Here is a 21,322-nt window from a genome sequence, read left to right on the forward strand (position 1 = left end):
ATTCCTCCACCGATCGCCAGTTCTCCGTAGAACTTCCTCATTTTGCCCACGTTTATTGTACTTTTATTTCGAGTTGTTTCGACAGTGTACAAAAACTAAATGTCAGGTGGCTACTGGCTACAAACCTTTGTGCCCGACAACACTTGGGGTGTTTGTTTGAATGAGGGGAATAGGCTACAAGATCAAGAAAGCCGAGAATGGCTGAGAGAGTCGTGTGATGACCACATGCCCCTCCATACGGCATCCAATGGAGCCAGTGGCAGAGAATGAGATGATGGTCAGTCGGTCCTGATTATCCTATCAGGACCAGAACCGGGAGCCCTGTTTCGTATCTTACGCTACTTTTCTACGCTCCCAACTGGTCAGAGAACCTAATGGTGATAGATCGTCTGAACTCGACGAGGCTGCTGGTGGATACATGCACGCCTGTTGTACACTAACCTGCGTCTTGCAGATGATGGTGTCCCCTGGATGAATGGATGTAACACTGTAAAATGAGATGAAGTCTGACAGGAGTTAGTGGTCGAACAATAGCATGCAGTTTTTTTTTAGGGGATGCCATTTTTAAAATCTAGTAATTTCTTTTGTGGTGGTTTAGAATACACGTTTACATAATCACTTATTATTCATCTGCACCGTGCACTGATTGCAACGGTCTTACATGCGCGTATCGTGCCAAAACACAGTCAATTACATTTAACAAACTCTAAACATTGTGACAGTTTAAGTGATGAGGCATGTTCTACCGTGATGAACGGGATCTGCGCCCGATACGCAACCGCTCACATCTGCCGTCCCTTCCCGAGTGATACAAATGGCTCAAAGCACTATGGAACTTCACATCTGAGGTTATCAGTCCCTAGACTTATAACTACTCAAACCTAATTAACCTAAGGACATCACACACATCCATACCCGACGCAGGATTCGAACCTGCGACCGTAGCAGCTGCGCGGTTCCGGACTGAAGCGCCTAGAACTCCTCGGCCCTTCACGAGTGACTTTGTTACCTCGACACAGGGTAGGAAAGTGCTTCAATGTGTTTTGGGCCAATCAGATGCCTCAGTTTTGTTGCTTATATACAGGGTGTTACAAAAAGGTACGGACAAACTTTCAGGAAACATTCCTCACACACAAAGAAAGAAAATATGTTATGTGGACATGCGTCGGGAAACGCTTACTTTCCATGTTAGAGCTCATTTTATTACTTCTCTTCAAATCACATTAATCATGGAATGTAAACACACAGCAACATAACGTACCAGCGTGTCTTCAAACACTTTGTTACAGAAAATGTTCAAAATGTCCTCCGTTAGCGAGGATACATGCATCCACCCTCCGTCGCATGGAATCCCTGATGCGCTGATGCAGCCCTGGAGAATGGCGTATTGTATCACAGCCGTCCATAATACGAGCACGAAGAGTCTCTACATTTGGTACAGGGGTTGCGTAGACAAGAGCTTTCAAATGCCCCCATAAATGAAAGTCAAGAGGGTTGAGGTCAGGAGAGCGTGGAGGCCATGGAATTGGTCCGCCTCTACCAATCCATCGGTCACCGAATCTGTTGTTGAGAAGCATACGAACACTTCGACTGAAATGTGCAGGAGCTCCATCGTGCATGAACCACATGTTGTGTCTTACTTGTAAAGGCACATGTTCTAGCAGCACAGGTAGAGTATCCCGTATGAAATCATGATAACGTCCTCCATTGAGCGTAGGTGGAAGTACATACTGACGAAACTAAAATGAGCTCTAACATGGAAATTAAGCGTTTCCGGACACATGTCCACATAACATCTTTTCTTTATTTGTGTGTGAGGAATGTTTCCTGAAAGTTTGGCCGTAACTTTCTGTAACACCCTGTATATATGTTGCCTTCTGGGATCGACCTGTGGCCTTCTTCTTACGTGGATAATGTAACACCACATCACCAGGAGACACTCTTTGTCCCCCAGTTTGTTTACCCTTTCTCTCTGACTATCCAGTGGCAGCATATTGCCCAACATTGCATGATCTTAGATATCACTCATTGAGTACCCCAATATTAATATAATCATTATAGCTTGACTTAAAATTTCAGTTTATCCACCTGTTTTTGCGCTACAAGGGTAACACCATAGCTATGGATCTGTATTCTAGGACAAGGTAAAATGCATGAAAAGGACTCTGCTTACTGCTGCCAACATGTGTAGGTAGTTGTTGTATTAACTGTGCCACGAACTATGTGTGCTGTTGTTAATGTTTCCGGTGTTTTGTGCCTGCAGGTGAGTTGGCGGTGCTGCCGCCATGTGGCGCTTCCCGCGGCCTCCTCCCATCGGCTCAGCGCTGCGCCACTATGGTCCCCCAGACGACGACTGCCGCGGACACAGGGTAAGGCGGACAACTTGGCCCTCAGCTGTCAGTGGAGCCTGCCCTTTTTCTGGTGGGCGTGCTTGCCGCTGCCACCCCCCTGCGTCCTAAGTCGGCGCGCAGCGTGGCGCCGTCATGTAGTGCAGCCGTATCATGCCCCCAACCACGCTACTACACTCTGCATCGCGTGTAGCGCGCCCAGGAATAGCGAGCGCTTCCAGAACGGTACACGGCCACGCAATTTGTCTCTGGACAGCTCCAACCACCGCCATCCTTAGGTTTTGGACTGTACTAAGTGCTTTTATCTGAGATCAGTAACGTGGCAGGTTCTCCGAGACAAAAAAGCTCGTCAGGTCAGGCCAAATGTCAAAACCGTGCTGACAGTTTTCTTCGATTATGAATGATTAGTTCATCATGAATTGGTACCCATAGGGACAAACTGTTAATCGATGGTATTATCAGGACGTGCTGCGACACCTGCGAGAAAATGGAAGAAGGAGACGGCGAGACAATTCATGGCTTTTGCACCACGATAACGCACATTCATCGTTGTTTGTGCGTGACTATTGCATAAAAAAGCGAAATCACTGTGTTACATCATTCTCCGTACTGTCCAGACCGGCCCCTGCCGTCTTTTTTTTATTTCCAAAGTTGGAAACCCCGTTGGAAGGACAAAGATTTGCAACGATAGACGAGATAAAAGAAGATTCGCAGACAGCACTTCGCGCGATCCAGCAAGAGGCGCACAAGACTGCTTCCGGAAGTGAAAACGGTGTTGGGAGCGGTGTATCAATAAGTAAAAGGTAAACGTAGAAAATTTTTCTGGACAAAGTTCCGATTTTTTTGAACAGATCTCGTAAACTTGATGTTCTCGCGTGGCTGCTAGGGATCGTGCGAGCGTCGCGTACTTGGAACCGTGCATCGTAACTGTCGCGAGGGTTGCGGCTGGCGCCCCTGCTCACCATAGCACATTCCCCTTGAATGAGTACGTTAAGTGACCAGAAACTCAGTCGTTCAATTTAGTATTCGTGAGCATATCCCCATCGTCGTACTTCCAGGAGTTTTCGGTTCTGAGCTGGCTGACGTAACATAGAAGCATATCTGTAACGATGCTCGTTTTGAAGTTGGGAAAAACGCTGCAGGAATGCACCAAACGTTGAAGCAAGCTCTTACAGATGGCGCTTTAGGTGAAGCACAGACTTATGACCGATATAGGTATTTCAGAAGCGGACGAAGAACGACTGATGCTGACGTCCGTTGCATCACTCCTGTGAGGGATTTGATTCTCCAAGCTCATAGGTAGGCCCTCCAAGACGATGGCAACATCCTGGAAATAACGTATTATACATTTGAACGCATTCTGACATAAAAACTGAACACGAGAAGGAGTGCGGCGAAGTTTGTCATGAGACGCTAAAAGCAAAATCGCTTCTGCAAAGTAGTTACGGAACTGCATCAAGACCACACAAATCCTCTTTCAAATATTGACTCGTCACGAAAACTGGGTTTGTGTCTGTGACTTTGGAACCAAGCAGCAAGCGGCACAATGGAAGGCTTCTTCTACACCTAGCCGAAAAATAAAACACACACCAAGAGTAATGCTCTTGATGTATTTTTGTTAGTAGTGACGGGACTGTTCCAAAAGTGTTAGTTTGTCGTCAGACGGTCAATAAGGTCTCCCGTGATGTTATAATACGCCTGCGCGAGGACAAGATGAGAAAACGTACACAGAGGTGTCGTAAGAACGACTGGATACTCCACCGCCACGGGAGATAGTATTCACGATTTTTTGACTCAAAACAGGATGACGGCTATTTCCCAACCGCCATACGCACCAAACTTGGCTACGTGTGACTACTTCCTCTTCCCCGAGATGAAAATCAAGTTGAACTGCCGAATATTTGATCTAATGGAGGACATTCCAGCGGAGTCACGGACATCATAACAAAGAAAGACTTCGAAAAAGTAAACCGAGCGAGGTGGCGCAGTGGCTAGCCCACTGGACTCGCATTCGGGAGGACGATGGTTCAATCCCGCGTCCGGCCATCCTGATTTAGGTTTTCCGTGATTTTCCTAAATCGCTCCAGGCAAATGCTGGGATGGTTCCTTTGAAAGGGTACGGCCGACTTCCTTCCCCGTCCTTCCCTAATCTGATGAGACCGATGACCTCGCTGTCTGGTCTCCTCCCCCAAACAACCCTCTCAGGACGTATCTAAAAAATTTCATACTACTTTGAAGGCGACGGTATAGGCCAGGCTCTAGGTAATAGGTAATAATGTAATAAATATTTTTCGGGAACGTCTGCATACCACCACCACGTCGCGGCAGCCTGCTGGCCAACTGCCAGATAGCAGTGTCGGTGGGCGCGCCCTCCCGCCTGTCACGTCGTGACGTCACAATCCAGAGCAGAGCACGGCATGCGGGCGGTGTGTGGGCGGCTGGCTCGCGGCGACAGCCATACCGCGCCTGCCTCAACGACCGAGCCGCTGCGTGCCACAGCGTCAGGCACGTCACGCCAGCACCTCCGGCCGGCGCCGCCAGGCCTGAAAACAGCTTCCCCCCCCCCCTTTCCCCTCTTTGTTTGTATACTAGATTGTCACAAATTCAGTCAGTCGCTAACATACAGAGAGATAGAAAGTGTATTTCATATACGGCTTTTGCCTGCACACGCATACGCCACAATTAGGTCAATAATTAAATCACTGAAGACTAAGGACTCTCATGGTTACGATGGAGTGTCTATCAGAATATTAAAGTACTGTGCTGCACATGTTAGCCCTGTATTTACCAATATTTGTAATTCTTCCTTTAGGAATGGTCAGTTTCCTGAGCGATTAAAGTACTCAGTAATAAAGCCGCTTTATAAAAAGGGAGAAAAGGATAATGTAGCTAATTTTAGAACTATTTCTATGCCATCAGTGTTTGCAAAAGTTATTGAAAAGGCTGTGTGTGTAAGGGTAATTGATCATTTTACAGGTATATATTACGATTTGCTATCAAATCTACAGATCGGCTTTAGAGGTCGTTTAACAACTGAAAATGCTATATTCTCTTTTTCTGTGAGGTACTGGATGGGCTAAACAAAAACTTTCGAACGATTGGCGTATTTTTTGATTTAACTAAGGCATTTGATTGTGTTGATCACAAAATATTGCTCCAGAACTTGAACCATTACGGAATACGGGGAGTAGCTCACAATTGGTTCACCTCTTACTTTAGTAACAGGCAGCAGAAGGTCATTATTCACAGTGTTGATAACGGCTGTGATGTGGGATCTGAGTGGGGTACTGTCAAGTGGGAGGTGCCGCAGGGATCAGTGTTGGGCTCACTCCTGTTCCTTATTTATATAAATGATATGTCGCCTAGTATTACGGGTAACTCTAAAATATTTTTTTTTGCTGATGACACTAACTTGGTAGTAAAGGATGTTCTGTGCAACACTGGCTCGGTTTCAAATAGAGCAGTATATGACCTCAGTTCAGGGCTTGTAGAAAATAAACTAACGTTAAATCACAGTAAGACTAAGTTTTTACAGTTTCTGACACACAATTCAACGAAACCTGACGTTTTAATTTCACAGAACGGGCATATGATTATTGAAACTGAACAGTTGAAATTTCTAGGTGTTCAGATAGAGAGTAATCTGTGGTGGAAAGCCCACGTTCAGGATCTTGTGCAAAGACTTAATACTGCCATTTTTACTATTCGAGCGGTTTCAGAAGTGAGTGATACTTTGACACGAAAATTAGTCTACTTTTCTTATGTTCATTCGCTTATGTCGTATCGTATTATATTTTGGGGTAACTCTTCCCATTCTACAAGCAAATTTTTGGCTCAGAAACGGGCGCTTCGGGCTATAAGTGGTGTAAGTTCACGTATCTCTTGTCGACCTTTGTTAAAGACTCTGGGTTTTTGACATTGGCCTCTCAATATGTATATTCCTTATTATCGTTTCGTGTTACCAATATTAGTTTATTCCCAAGAATAAGCAGCTTTCACTCGGTTAATACTCGGCGGAAATCAAACCTGCAGTTGGATCGGACTTCCTTAACTCTTGTGCAAAATGGTGTGCAGTATACTGCTGCATCCATTTTCAATAACCTACCACTCGAATTGAAAAATCTTAGCAGTAATCCATGCGCTTTCGAATCGAAACTGAAGGGTTTCCTCTTGGGTCACTCCTATTCTGTCGAGGAGGGCCTTGAAAAATTAAGTTGATTCATATTGTATTGTTGATAGCGTTTACTTAAACTTATGGACCTACTTTATTCCAGTTCATGAACGTTTATTTTTGTCTGTTATTACGTTTATGTTGTAATTTGATGTACTGACACGTTCCGTGACTTTGAAGATTTGATCCTCAGTTTGGTCCTACGGAACTTGACGTGTAAATAAAAATAAATAAACACTGTAAGGGCACAATGTCTTTGACAGTTGTACTATATGGATTAGAATGCGCTAGCCGGTGAGCTACATCATCTAGTATGTTTTGTTGTTTTGTTGTTAGAAGCGAGCATGCGGAATCAGTAGTGGTTTTGGAGTTGGAAGTTGACGTCGACTGAGATAACATATGGCATTAGAGTCGCGTGCAATGGACACGTGAAAGCTGAGGTGGGAAGCAGTTATAACGAGGATTATATTACGATGGCGTGCTGTAAAGTAATGCCTCCGAATTTTTGTGTGAAAATTCTTAAAGCTTTATAAATGAAACAAACATTGTAATCATTCTACATCTTCATTCTTCATGTCTACATATTTCATCGTATTTCTCAATCTGGTCACCCTCCCGACGAACACATTTCTCGCATTGAGAGACCTGTTTGTTGATACCGTCCCTGTAGAATGTTCGGCTTTGCTGACAGAGCCACAACCGCAACTCTGCTTGCGCCGCTTCATGACTTTCGAAGCGAAGTCCTCGAAGATGCTCTTTAAATTCTGGTTCAAATGGCTCTAGGAACTATGGGACTTAACTGCTGAGGCCATCAGTCCCCTAGAACTTAGACATCACACACACCCATGTCCGAGGCAGGATTCGAACATGCGACCGTAGCGGTCTCGCGGTTCCAGACTGTAGCGCCTAGAACCGTTCGGCCAATCCGGCCTGCTTTAAATTCTGGAAACAGATGAAAATCGGATGGAGCCAAGGCAGGACTGTATGGAGAATGATCGATGACAGTGAACCCAAGGCGTCGGACCGTTGCAGATATCACAGCACTCGTTTGTGATCCGGCATTGTCATGTTGAAGGAGAGGGAATTCTATGTGTGGGCAAACTCTTCGAATACGAAACTCGATTACAGCATGCTGCTTCTCACTCGCCGTCGTAGTTACACGGTACCATGTTACGCGGTACGATACGGCGCTCTATAGCGGCAGAGCGTTGCAAGTACAGTACAAAGACATGAAGAATAAAGACGTAGAATACTTCGAATGGAACACACGATCTTTCGATAGCTGTCTCCGCCAGTGTCACTACGAGTTAAAATAACTAAATGCTGGGGAAGGCACGGCATTCTGTTCATATGGATGTAATGGAAGCGTCTGGAACCTACGAGAGAGGGCCGGAGGGACGCATGCGCGGAGGGCAAGTTGGGCAGCTCCTAATAGCACCGTCCAGCAGCGGGACCGAGGTCTAGGCGCGTACGTCACGAAGGTAGTCCTGAACTCGCTCACTCGCTCAACTCAGCAGACAGAATACGTTTCTAAACCTGTTAACTCGCAATTGGTCGTCTAAATACTAACGAGAATTGCATCTTCTTCTGGAATCTGCTATTATGAAGCCTTACTGATTAATTTAATTTAAGATCAATAATCGATATGAATGGTATAACGGCTTGCTTATAGCATTTAGTCTCTTCCGCTTAACAGTACTCATTACATGCTGGAAGTGGTGCATTATGCAACTGATAATCATTTTTGCATGATTTGATTTTATTGTACGCCTGTACAGCCGAAACAAATCATAAGTAGGCCCATGGACTCCCCATCATTATAGGACTAATAACAGTAAGATTCCATAATAGCGGATTCCAGTAGAAGATCCAGTTTTCGTGTGTACTGACGCACCTAGTTACGAGTTAAGAGGTGTAGAAACGTAGTTTGTCTGCTGATATGAGCGAGCGAGCGAGCGCAGAGGACTACCTTCGTTAGGTACGCGCCGCGGCCTGTCTTTCTCGTAGGCGATCACGTCACTTGGCGCGATGGTTTGACGGCACGTTTGAAAATGCTGCTCCTGCGTCCCTACAAACATCAAGCCTAGTCTTTGTTGTCGCTCAACGTCCAATTTCCGCGCCCCTACCCTACTAAGTGCGTACTACTGGTCTCTGTTAAGCCTTGTTGCTGTTTATTCCAATTTCGGCCAGTCTGGCAGCTGGAGGCCCAGCATGGGGAACTATGTTTTATAATTTTTTTCAAACTGTTGCATCCTTGAGCCCCCGGTTCGAGATGTACCCTTGACCGATTAATGGCTGATGCTACAGTTCTTTATTTATGAAAATATACAGTAAAATCAACAACAAATTTTACATATTCACATACACCTTTACCTATAATCCAAATAAATACAGATTCATTAGGATTGAGTTTTCTTTTGTTAAGTGTATACAATACAAGTGGAGAGGTAGAAACATAAGCAGATTTACCAAAGTCTTTATTAGCAAGTTCAAACATATGGTAGGTGCGATAGACAATTACATCTCTATCATTAAAACTTTCAAGACCAGGTACACTAGACACTCCGCTGCCACCTGTCACAATGGCGACAGTGAACCATCCATTTCCATGGGAGAATGTGTCGTTAATATCCAAGCTAAAATTAAGAGAACATCCAAAAAATATACAAGGTCCATCGATGAGGGCGCGGGCTGCAACACTCTTCACGGGAATTCGGTTTTTCTTGTCTCCTGATGTTGTAGTAAGTTCAATGTTTTCTGTATTTTTGTAAACTGTTGTGCGACGACGACGTCGATATCTCCTGTATGGCATGTTGGCGGCGCCATTGTGAGAAGTGGCAGCGGAGTGTCTAGTGTACCTGGACTTGAAAGTTTTAATGATAGAGATGTAATTGTTATTCCTACCTATCATATGTTTGAAATTGCTAATAAAGACTTTGGTAAATCAGCTTATTATTCAACCTCTCCACTTGCATTGTATACACGTAACTGCGGCCGCTGTGGCCGAGCGGTTCTAGGCGCTACAGTCTGAAACCGCGCGACCGCTACGGTCGCAGGCTCGAATCCTGCCTCGGGCATGGATGTGTGTGATGTCCTTAGGTTAGTTAGGTTTAAGTAGTTCTAAGTTCTAGGGGACTAATGATCTCGTAAGTTAAGTCCCATAGTGCTCAGAGTTATTTTAACCAATAAAGTACCGGTATGAAGGTGTTTGAGCCGAAACCCTCGTCTTTTCAAACTGTATTTTATTCCCGTTTTCTAAGTAATGTTCAGCCGAATTCTTAAGTTCCCGTTCTTTGATGCGTCATGAACACTCTGCACAACGCTCAGCAACAGTGCACTTGGTTTGACGTTTGTAAATTCTATCACATTCACAGGGGACACCATACACGTCAAGAACTCTAAGGCCTATGTTGTCTTTAATGGCGCCCAACATACCCTTTACCTTGAAGGTGGGGCGAAACACTGGTTCTTCAGCACGCGCCCTATTTTGCTAGTAGTTGCTCTACAGTATGGAAGTAATGCAGCTGTCTTTACATCCTCTGCCAACTCACGAGGCCTTTTTCGTCGGTGGCATTTGAAAACTTTTGCAATTTCTCCCTTGCTGCAACCATTTGCTCTGTACACGTGCTTCAGATGCTGAAATTCAGACTCTAAATGGTTCAAATGGCTCTGAGCACTATGGGACTCAACTGCTGTGGTCATCAGTCCCCTAGAACTTAGAACTACTTAAACCTAACTAACCTAAGGACATCACACACATCCATGCCCGAGGCAGGATTCGAACCTGCGACCGTAGCAGTCGCACGGTTCCGGACTGCGCGCCTAGAATCGCGAGACCACCGCGGCGGCAATTCAGACTCTGGATGGTCGTTAGGCTGTGATTTTAACTCCTGACGACGATGGCGGAGACAGCTGTCGAAAACTCTAGAGTTTTATTTTAAACGACGCGGGTTGTAAACCGAGAAGATTTTATTGAAGCATGCCACCGCGAAAGACACAGAGTACAAGGGTGTAGAATGTTAATAACATTTGTGTTATTTTAAAAGCTTTAAGATTTTCATATAAAAATTGGGAGGCTTTACTCTTCGGTATGCCTTCGTATTTGATATACAAAGGTTATTTAGAAGAAATGAATTCGATAACTTGAGCAGAAGGAAGTTTACGGGAACAGATGTCAACTCAGGGCGTGTATGTGTGTATGTGTGCGTGTGTGTGTGTGTGTGTGTGTGTGTGTGTGTGTGTGTGTGTATGCACGAGCTATTCGTGTGAATACCCTCAGCTAATGCGGACACCGTTACGTGGTATAACTTACAGGCGATCTTTTTTTATATTTACTAATTGATTCGTACTGAACCAACACCAACAAACTGCTGTTTCTCTGGAATAAACGGATGTGGATATTTTGTGAACTAGATCAGTGTGAATGAGAAGCGCATTTGAAGTGTGTTTTGTTATTTTAAGGATAACGCATCAAGTCAGAGGCCATCGTCTTTATTGGAGAGGATCCTCGTCATCGCTATTTATTAATTTTTGTGTGGCAGTTAATTACAGTCACGTCACAGGCAGTGGTCACACTGTCTAATCCTTTGCCAGTTGTGTTTCGAAATATACGACGCCTTCCAATTAAATGAACTGTAGTATTTAGAGTCAGGAGGGGGAACTTACATCCCATGCACACACGCAAAAAGATTGCTTCAGAAAATCAAATCTAGAGTTAAAAACGTTAATTATTGTACTATTACTTGCCCAGTGCCAGAAAAGTTTCCATCGAGATTGGCGTAAACACCACGTATCGTTGGTCTCGGCAGGTTAGGATCACACGCAGCACGCCGTCCAAACTGCCGCAACAACACCACAAGAATTCTAATATTGAATGTACTTTTACTCCATAATTTCTTATCATATCTGCAAAACAGTTATGTCGCTATATTTGTCTCATAAAAATGTATTACCTTGGCTGAAATAAACATTGTCCAATTTTAAAAAACCCTTGCCGCATGTACAGGATGTAACGGGTATTAAGTGTAGATATTTTTATATGTGGTACCTTAATATGTACACATATCAGTGTGTTGGATGTTTTTCCTGTGCGTCTTCCCACATACACGTTACAAACTTTTACGAGCTGTTGCTTTCTGCACGGTCGTAACTCTACCATTAAGGGGGCGTTCATTAAATTGACCTAAATCGTCAGTTATCGATTTATTTTTTGCTTATTAGTGGAGCTCAAGGACAATAAGTTTACAAATATTTCAGTGATGAAATCGCATCCGAAGTGCCTGAAAAATAATTAAATGTGTGACGCGACCTACATTTCAATACTAGTTCGGTGAGCAACGATTACGTGGGTTGCTTTCAAGCAAACTTGCTCAGCATACATCTAGAAGACTGTGATATAGAATCTTTGGTTTTATAGATCATCTGTGACGCTTTTCCATATATTAGAAACAATAACAAAACAGCTGCTTTGTTTATGAAGAAGCAGTTCTTATTTTTCGTCTGCTGCAGTTGTCAGAATTGAAACTTACGACGTAGTTCTCGTATTTAATGATGGAATATAGGGAAGATGAAGATATTAGAGAGAAACGGCTTTAAGATAGGAAATTTCGCTCGAGATGGCTTGAGATAAATAGATTTACGGCGGTTCTCCGCAGCTGAAAAGTCCTCTGAAGACATGGCAAAGGAAAGAAGGCAGGAAATAAGAAACCACAAGAGAAGCCTTGAAGGGAAAGAGGACCCTGAGTACAAATTTGGGGCCTTCTGAAGGGGTGACACAAGAATAAACGTTATGTTGAACTTTAAATTGTATTTCCAGAAAATTATATTTTTTAAAGTTTATGTACCTATTCCTCAGAACCTATGAAGGCTAGAATTATGGAAATTTTGTGCACTTATTTCTATAAACCCAATAAATGTTTTCTGAAGAGTAAATTTTGAAATTCTGAGTGTAAGCTGAGATGTGGCACAAGTGCTTTGATGTTGGCATGAATTTTATATTATACTTACAGAATTATAATCAAAAATTATTAAAATTCTTCTATTCAATATGTTCAAAAAACTTCATGAGAGAGGCTTACTATACGCAAAGTGATGATACAGAGAAAATTTTGTAGATATGTCTTAAATAGTTTTTGAAAAAGAGGTACATACATTATTTTTAAAATAAAATTTTTAAATTCCCTATAAAGGTTAAATATATATGATCCAAGGAACTTAACAATAAATGTGTTAATTTCATGAGAAGCATGGTTTTGGAGCCTCTTTTAAATAGTGGGCGTTTTTCATGAACGTCCCCCGTTAAGTGGACTAGCCTATCATTATAGACTGTTTTGCGTCCACGCGACCACACTTCAACAGCTGACCTGCTGCCCAGGGCAATAGAAGCATTAGTGGCTTGCTCTTGCCACACTCACTTGCAGATATCAACCAACCTAAGAATATACGACTTGTAATACCTATAATTATCAGACTGCAAATGACGTAAATAATGAATGTAAGTTTTTTTCAGTAGACCGTCCTGAGTCACAAACAGAAATATCTGCTCGCTTACCTGTTACCCCCCTATGCCGCTTGAGATTCACTGCAACGATGACGCCATATTATTCAGCTACTCTTACACAATGGTTTTAAAATTAAAGAGCCGTCGAGAATATTGCAAGTTTGTAATCGACCAACTAATTGGCCCTAGCAAATTAACACACGGTAGTAGAATAAAGACATCGTCACCAGTGACGTGTCGCAAAAGGAGCACGCGAACGCCGGAGGCATTAAACTAGTGTGGCGGGAAATGAACCCATTTTTGTGCTGCTTTTACGGAGCCATCGCTTTGATCGTTGAGCTGTGTGAATAATGCCTGGCTCCCCTAGCAGCACAAAGCCCTGCCGCGCTTTTTTCCAGCCACGCAATTTCGTAACGAAGACATCCAGACGGCACACGGCAACTAAAATCCCTATTTCGACAATTCTTTCCTCGTTATGATTCCAATATTTCACACCACGGAGAATTCTGGGCACTGCGCAAAACAACAAATGATAGGTTTAATTTCATTTTTTGCACGCTACCTTTCTAGTGATTCTACTTAGTTGTTTTACATACCACTCTCTTCGATTGTCTCTGCTGTTTAATAACGTATGCCAAATTACTTTAGCAAATACTCCACCGATATATTCCTTCTTTTCCATTGACTTCTTCTCAGTCAAATTTTCATTTTTCATTTCCTCGCCCCACTTAATTTTCATCGGTTGCTGCGCCACAATATTAAAAGTACTCCGTGTTTCTTGTTTTACAGTTGTGTACGTCACAGATTAGCACAACACTTCACTTCGTATGCGCAGCTGAAACAAAAGTCTTAGTGAGATTTCAGTTTTTGAGAGCAGTGGTCTCGGTTCACATGGTTCACATAGAAGCTGTCTTCATTTGCTCTGATGTATCATCATAGATTTTTTTCGGGAGCTTCACGATGACTGAAATGTGGACATTAGTCGTGCTACTAGGTAGATATTTTAGTCACCATGAAGTTCCAGAAATTCCGGCGAGGTATACAGCACCAGGTGTCTTCTTTTCCCTGGCAGTATTGCAGATTTTACGTTCCAGGCGCATGCGACTATATATTATACAATTTCAACAGTACAGCACAAATGCTAAATAGGTCACTTAGTAAAACGTCATCAGCTGGTGAATGATTGATAATATTACGCGTTTCGGGATAACCCATCATCAGACATCTGTGAATATTTGTAGTCATGCCAAAACAGTGACAACAGTGTGATGATGCATCAAAAAAATAACTCTAAGTTACAAGTAAAAGACACACACCAGACAGGTCCAGTTGAACAGATGAACTGGAGTTATATGTTACACACGTAACTGTCGGAGGCAGACAGGCCGTTCCACAATGATAATAGCAACACGAAAGAAAATTCTAGCGGAGGAGGCGATAGTTTACCTTAGTGGCGCTACACAGCATCTTGTAACAGACTAATACTTACGTGCTATAATTTTTAAAAGTACATGATGTCGTATAACAAGAAAGATCCAAACGACAGAAAAAAGGAGATAAGTAATTATTGGCTTATAAGCAACATAGTAGAAATAAAGATCTTGAGACAATTTTACATAAGCAAAATAAGAAAATTTTTAAAAATTTACAGGCATTTACGATGTCCTCGCCGGTAGAATTTTGTTCCGTGTCATTGCTGCTGCTTTTATTACTTGATTATGTATCCTCTGTTTCACAGATAGCTGATGATGGGTTATCCAGAAACGCGTAATATTAAACTGATCATTTGCCAGCTGATGACGTTTTGCTAAACGACCTATTCAGCATTCGTGCAGTACTGTTCCGATCAAACTTATTCAACTGTTTCTTCTTTTTTTACTGTTATTATCGTTGTTTGTGTTGTGGTTGGCAGGAGAGCCAACACTGTGCAAGTAAAGGAGGCCGAAATGCACGCGTTTTAGCTCAGCAGGCTGGCGTGTTGTCTGGAACATGACAAAGGAATTAGAATTGAGAAAAACGGACGTAGCTGGTGGAATACTTAACTTTAATCCATTAATGACGAACGTCGCTTTTGATGGTACATGATTTACAATATCAATAGAAACTGATCATGGCGCCTTGCTAGGTCGTAGCAAATAACGGAGCTGAAGGCTGTGCTAACTATCGTCTCGGCAAATGAGAGCGTAATTTGTCAGTGAACCATCGCTAGCAAAGTCGGCTGTACAACTGGGGCGAGTGCTAGGAAGTCTCTCTACACCTGCCGTGTGGCGGCGCTCGGTCTGCAATCACTGATAGTGGCGACACGCGGGTCCGACGTATACTACCGGAACGCGGTCGATTTAAAGACTACCACCTAGCAAGTGTGGTGTCTGGGGGTGACACCACAGTTTGCCTCTCCTTGCTCTTGTCTTTCATGTATGTGCGATTCAGCCAACCTTCTAAATGTTCAGGATTTCGAGGTAGAAGGGCAACATCACCTGCGGTCAGTGAAGCTACTCCCATGTCTCATACGTTTGTTATTCTGTTCAGAAATTTTATTTCGATATTCTCGTTCTTATTAACAAAAAGACGGAGAAGTACATATGATAAACTTCATCTTATAATTTTTGTAACATATCTCCGTCATTTCTTGCCTTTGCACACTCATTCATGCCGTTTCGTTTTTGTAGACATCACAATGTATTTTTCCCTGCTTGATGGAAAATTATAATTTATTTTTGTATATATTTATTATTTCTGACATTGCTCAGAACTTTCTATGTCGCATAATGTCTTATTCTGAAAATACACTCCTGGAAATGGAAAAAAGAACACATTGACACCGGTGTGTCAGACCCACCATACTTGCTCCGGACACTGCGAGAGGGCTGTACAAGCAATGATCACACGCACGGCACAGCGGACACACCAGGAACCGCGGTGTTGGCCGTCGAATGGCGCTAGCTGCGCAGCATTTGTGCACCGCCGCCGTCAGTGTCAGCCAGTTTGCCGTGGCATACGGAGCTCCATCGCAGTCTTTAACACTGGTAGCATGCCGCGACAGCGTGGACGTGAACCGTATGTGCAGTTGACGGACTTTGAGCGAGGGCGTATAGTGGGCATGCGGGAGGCCGGGTGGACGTACCGCCGAATTGCTCAACACGTGGGGCGTGAGGTCTCCACAGTACATCGATGTTGTCGCCAGTGGTCGGCGGAAGGTGCACGTGCCCGTCGACCTGGGACCGGACCGCAGCGACGCACGGATGCACGCCAAGACCGTAGGATCCTACGCAGTGCCGTAGGGGACCGCACCGCCACTTCCCAGCAAATTAGGGACACTGTTGCTCCTGGGGAATCGGCGAGGACCATTCGCAACCGTCTCCATGAAGCTGGGCTACGGTCCCGCACACCGTTAGGCCGTCTTCCGCTCACGCCCCAACATCGTGCAGCCCGCCTCCAGTGGTGTCGCGACAGGCGTTAATGGAGGGACGAATGGAGACGTGTCGTCTTCAGCGATGAGAGTCGCTTCTGCCTTGGTGCCAATGATGGTCGTATGCGTGTTTGGCGCCGTGCAGGTGAGCGCCACAATCAGGACTGCATACGACCGAGGCACACAGGGCCAACACCCGGCATCATAGTGTGGGGAGCGATCTCCTACACTGGCCGTACACCTCTGGTGATCGTCGAGGGGACACTGAATAGTGCACGGTACATCCAAACCGTCGTCGAACCCATCGTTCTACCATTCCTAGACCGGCAAGGGAACTTGCTGTTCCAACAGGACAATGCACGTCCGCATGTATCCCGTGCCACCCAACGTGCTCTAGAAGGTGTAAGTCAACTACCCTGGCCAGCAAGATCTCCGGATCTGTCCCCCATTGAGCATGTTTGGGACTGGATGAAGCGTCGTCTCACGCGGTCTGCACGTCCAGCACGAACGCTGGTCCAACTGAGGCGCCAGGTGGAAATGGCATGGCAAGCCGTTCCACAGGACTACATCCAGCATCTCTACGATCGTCTCCATGGGAGAATAGCAGCCTGCATTGCTGCGAAAGGTGGATATACACTGTACTAGTGCCGACATTGTGCATGTTCTGTTGCCTGTGTCTATGTGACCCCAGGAATGTGTCAATAAAGTTTCCCCTTCCTGGGACAATGAATTCACGGTGTGTATATTTAGAGGAGTGTTTGGTGCTGCAGGATCTTTCGCTCTTGTATGCTGCTTAAAAATTCTGGACGCGAAGTTTAGTGATCGTGTAGTAGCTATACATACAGGGTGACTATTATTGTACTGTATGAAATAAATTCGTCATAACTTCTGAACGGTTTACTTTAGGACGTTCAAACTGCACGGTTGGCCGCGGGGCATGACAGGAATTATATGGTTTCGTTTAGCGACGAAACTGACCTTCATTTCGATGGGTTATTCTATAAGCAAAATTGGCGCATTTGGGGGACTGTGAATCCGCATTTCGCAATCGAGACGTCTGTTCACCCTGAACGGGTGACTGTGTGGTGTGCAGAGTCCAGTCACGGAATACTCGGAGCGCTATTCCTTGATGGCACGGTGACTACCGAACGGTACATGAAGATTTCGGAAGATGATATCATTCCCATTATCCAAAGTGATCCTGTTTCGACAAGATGGATGTGGTTCATGCAAGACGAAACTCGACCCCATCAAAGCAAGAGAGTTTGATGTCCTGGAGGAAGACTTGTGGGGTCCGCATTCTTGCTCTGGAATACCCAGAGGCCACTGACATGGGCTTCGATTGGCCGCCAAATTCTCCGCATCTGAACACATACGACTCCTTTTTGTGGGGCTATGTTAAAGACAAGGCGTACAGCAATAACCCCAAAACCATAGCTGAGACGAAAACAGCCATTCAGGAGGTCGCCGACAGCATCGATGTTTCGACATTTCAGCAGGTCATGAAGAATTTTGCTATTCGCCTGCGCCACATCATCGCCAATGGTGGCAGGCTTATCGAACATGTCACAACCTAAATCCGAATATATGTAGTGACTTTTAAATGTTGAATAAAGTGTGTGTACGTCATAGTTTGTAACTAATTTACCTTTTTCCGTACAGTTCAATGATTGTCACCCTGTATCTACAATTGGTTTTGCTGGCATAGACTCTATTTGACGTTTATATGTTGCTTTTGATTCTGTAATATGTGCAAAGGATGTCAGCAATGAAACACTCAAATTTGCTTATATTTCAAATCATTTTAGTGGAAAAATGAGCATTTACTATACGCACCTTATTGATGGGTAAAACAAGCCAAGACGCGTTTCGAGACTCAACTCATCGACAAGCCACTCCTCAGAAAACCTATTATGTTACTGTACGAAGCTTTGCATTTACGTTAACACTGAGACTATCGGCGGTTTGCTACTTATTTTATGCACCTGGTCTCGAGGTTTCGTAATGAAAAGGATGAAGAACGAAGAACTACTGCCTATTACAAATTTCAGTCTGTAAAAATTTGCGTGCTGCTTATGTATGAAAAAGCGAGGAAGGTTAGTGTGTAACGTCGTGCCGTCGTAAGCTGTATTATAGGGGTGACGTGAGGAGTACTCTTTCCGAACTTATAACTTCAGAGTGTGTGTATGAAGTTGAAAGATTTAGGTTTTGCTTGGTTTCTTTAATCCGAATTCGGGAAATACCACCGCTGTACCTTTGAAAGTGAAAGTAGGACGGGAATAGCAAGATGGATCAAGCGCAAGTGGAGCAACTAGTACCTTTATCTGGGACTAATAAATTTTGATAAAGCTTTGGACTCCGTTTCAACTATGAGGGGCAGTCAAATGAAAGTCGAACTCCCACCACACGGTGGCCATGGAATGGTTTCATTCAAAAGTAATCAGTACACGGGTTAAGACGTTTATCCCACATGGAGACGAGACCATTAATTCCTGTACCGTAGGACGCGGTCGGCCGCTGTCAGATCCACAACCGCACGCGCTCTTGCACTTTCTCATCCGACTGTAATGACGTCCACGCATGTGTTTCCTCAGGTCGTCAAAGATGTGAAAATTACATGGTGAAAGATCCAGGTTGTATGGAGGATGTAGCAGTGTTTCCCTAGCAAATCGCTGAAGAGTAACCTTTGTCCGATTAGCAGTGCGGGGGTGTGCGTTATCGTGCAACAGGATTGTTCTGTTCGATAGCCTGCCGACGGTCTGAGGGCAAACGGCAAATCCAGCAGTGGGAACATACCACATTCCCCTGCAAAAAAAAAAAAAAAAAAAAAAAAAAAAAAAAAAAAAAAAAAAAAAAAAAACACCTAAGCTGTTCACATGAATTCCGATAAGCTGCTGTATAACGTATAACGAGTGCCTTCATGCTACCAATCGGACTAAAACTACGCTGCAGCAATCTAGTTGGGAAACACTGGAACATTGTCCTTACATCCCTCATCTTTCACCGTGTGATTTTCAAATCTTTGGTGATCTGAAGAATGACGTGCGTGGACATCTATTTCAGTCGGAAGAGGAAGTGAATACTGGGTGTTGTTGTGGATCCGTCAGTGGCCGACCGCGTTCTGCGAAACAGTGTTTGATCGTCTCGTCTCCCACTGAGATAAATGGCTTTAACGCGTTTGGTGGTTAGCTCTGAATGGAATCATTCCTTGTGGCGGGTGTTCGTTTTTATTTGACTGCTCCTTGCAGATGTGTAGTGACAGCCCCGCGGAAATCAGTCGTCGCTTCATTCAGCCCAAAGTCCGAACGTGCGTGTCAATGGTACACCTCGCATTGTGAGTCACCAGAATAACGAGAAACATAAATGAAAGAAAAGTAAAACAAGGAGATTTCATATCGTCAAAACTGTTCCGTACGGTTCTGCTGGAGGTTTCCCTATTCCTGACCTTCTAAACAAAAGGGAATATGTGTTGACGGATGACATTCTGGTGCTCACCTCCAGTTGGCCAACAAATTGAGGAACTTAATACATCAAGTTTGAAAGTAGGCTTGGAACTCATTTGCAATAACGTCAAAATGAAGTGTAACTAACAATCTATAACATATTTGAAACAAGGTGGATCTAGTTGAGGTTTTGAATTATTTATTTTTAATTTATTGGCCTTTACATTTACGATTCAGCTACAGAAATGAGTAACTACGGATTTGGTACATAATACCATACACTGAAGAGTCAAAGAAACTGGTACACCTGTCTAATATCGTGTATGGCTCCCGCGAGCACGCAGAAGCGCCGCAACAAGACGTGGCATGCACTCGACAAATGGATGAAGTAGTGCTGGAGAGGGAACTGAATCTATGAATGGTGCACAATAATGTTCATGTCTGGGGCTTTTGGTGGCCATCGGAAGTGTTTAAACTCAGGAGAATGTTTCTGGAGCCACTTTGTAGCAATTCTGGACGTGTGGGAATGCTGCATTGTCCTGCTGGAATTGCCCAAGTCCGTCAGAATGCACGATGGATATGAGTGGATGCAATTGGTAAGGCAGGATGCTTACGTACGTATCACCTGTCAGAGTCGCATGTAGACGTATCAGGCGTCCCATATCACTTCAACTGCACACGCTCCACACTTTTCCAGAGTCTCCACCAGCTTGAACAATTCCCTGTTGACATGCAGGGTCCATGGATTCATGAGGATGTCTCCATACTCGTACATGTCCATCCGCTGGATACAATTTGAAACGAGACTCGTTCGACCAGGCAATAAGTTTCCAGTCTTGAACAGTACAATGTCGGTGTTGACGGACCCAGGCGAGGCGTAAAGCTTTATGTCGTGTAGTCATCAAGAGTACACGAGTGTGTCTTCGGCTCCGAAAGCACATACCGATGATGTTGCGTTGAACGGTTCGCATGCTGTCACTTGTTGATTTGCGGAAGGGTTGCAATTCTGTCACGTTGAACGATCTACTTCAGTCTTCGTTGGTTCAGTTGTTGCAGGATCTTCTTTCATCCGGAGCGATGTCGGAGATTTTATGTTTTACCGGATATTCAGGTTACTCGTGGAATGGTCGTGCGGAAAAAGCAACACTTCATCGCTACCTCGGAGATGCTGTGTCCCATCGATCGTGCGCCGACTATAACACCACTGCCAAACTCACTTAAATCTTGATAACCTGCCATTGTTGCAGCCGTAACCGATCTAACAACTGCGCCACGTACTTGTCGTCTTTTATAGGCGTTGCCGACCGCATCGCCGTATTCTGCTTGTTTACATATTTCTGTAATTGAATACCATGCCTATTCCAGTTTCTTTGGCATTTCAGTGTATGTGCAGCGCAGTCATTAGAAATTAAATTATATTCAGGTAAACTTCATGGTGCCCTTTGTACATTC

This window comes from Schistocerca gregaria, chromosome 6 (genome assembly GCF_023897955.1).
Source record: "Schistocerca gregaria isolate iqSchGreg1 chromosome 6, iqSchGreg1.2, whole genome shotgun sequence".
NCBI classification, from domain to species: Eukaryota; Metazoa; Arthropoda; class Insecta; order Orthoptera; family Acrididae; genus Schistocerca; species Schistocerca gregaria.